General features: G+C 39.0%; 1 pseudogene; it reads left to right on the forward strand.

Moving 5' to 3' along the window:
• Positions 1 to 212: 212 nt before the first annotated feature.
• Positions 213 to 1,107, forward strand: LOC100447152 (UDP-glucuronosyltransferase 1A7-like; annotated as a pseudogene).
• The last annotated feature ends 459 nt before the right edge of the window (positions 1,108 to 1,566 follow it).

Here is a 1,566-nt window from a genome sequence, read left to right on the forward strand (position 1 = left end):
AAAACATACAAGTAGGTATCTCAGCAAATGCTACTCATATATTATTATGAGTAATTCATTGGCAGTGATTGTGATTTTTTTTTTTTTTTTTTTTAATGGACGAATGACTCCATGCCCTCTATTGGGGTCAGGTTTTGTGCCTTTACTTCTCCCACCTACTGTATCACAGTAGCTTAGAATCCCAGCTGCTCACTCTGGGCTGAAGTTCTCTAATGGCTTCTGCAGGGTGGACTGGCCTCCTTCCCCTATATATGTGTCTACTGCTGACCTGTGGCTTTGCCGAGGCAGGGAAGCTGCTGGTAGTGCCCATGGATGGGAGCCACTGGTTCACCATGTGGTCGGTGGTGGAGAAACTCATTCTTAGGGGGCATGAGGTGGTCGTAGTCAGGCCAGAGGTGAGTTGGCAACTGGGAAGATCACTGAATTGCACAGTGAAGACTTATTCAACCTCATACACCCTGGAGGATCTGGACCGGGAGTTCATGGCTTTTGCCAATGCTCTATGGGGGAAGCAGAAGTACGAAGCTTATTTTCTCTATTAATGAGTTCATCCAAATGTTTAGAATTTAATTTTTCACATTGCAGGAGTTTGTTTAATGACTGAAAATTAGTAGAATACTTAAACGAGAGTTCTTTTGATGCGGTGTTTCTGGATCCTTTAACTATGTGTGGCTTAATTGTTGCCAAATATTTCTCCCTCTCCTCTGTGGTCTTCACCGGAGGAATAGTTTGTCATTATCTTGAAGAAGGTGCACAGTGCCCTGCTTCTCTTTCCTACAGCCCTAGATATGTCTCAGGATTTTCACATGCCATGACTTTTAAGGAGAGAGTATGGAACCACATCTTCTTCTTAAAGGAGAATATATTTTGTCCGTATTTTTTCAAAAATGCCTTAAACATAGCCTCTGAAATTCTCCAAACACTGTCATGGCATATGATCTCTACAGACACACATTTTGGTTGTTGCGAACGGACTTTGTTTTGGACTATCCCAAATCTGTGATGCCCAACATGATCTTCACTGGTGGTATCAACTGCAATCAGGGAAAGCCAGTGCCTATGGTAAGTCATTGCTCCTTTAGCACATTAAAAGTATTCTGGCTTTGAATATTTAAAAAGATTCCTTACTGAAGTGGGATTTGACATTTGTGTTTATTGCATCTAAAATTTCTTTTCTATGTAAAAAATTATTTTGTGCCATCCACATGCTTGCTGGTTAGCAACTTTTATATAATGGCCTCGTTAATATGTATGTGTATACAATTGGTTAATTGTTCATAATTTGCACTGCATTTTTTTTTTTTTTTTTTTTTAGAAACACGGTTTTGCTATGGTGCCCAGGCTAGACTCAAACTCCTGGGCTCAAGTGATCCTCCTATGTAAGCCTTCCAAGCAATTATGACTTTTTTAGTATTTTTGGAAAAATACTTAAAAACACAGTAAGAAATGAAAATTTCCATTTAGCTAATCCTGTAATACCTGCTGCAGTAAAATGCTCTTTGCAGTTTCGTATGCATGTGTTTCCATTTATTGAAATTACTTTATATATAAGCATATATGTAAATG

Source organism: Pongo abelii, chromosome 11 (assembly GCF_028885655.2).
Source record: "Pongo abelii isolate AG06213 chromosome 11, NHGRI_mPonAbe1-v2.0_pri, whole genome shotgun sequence".
In the NCBI taxonomy this organism is placed as follows: Eukaryota; Metazoa; Chordata; class Mammalia; order Primates; family Hominidae; genus Pongo; species Pongo abelii.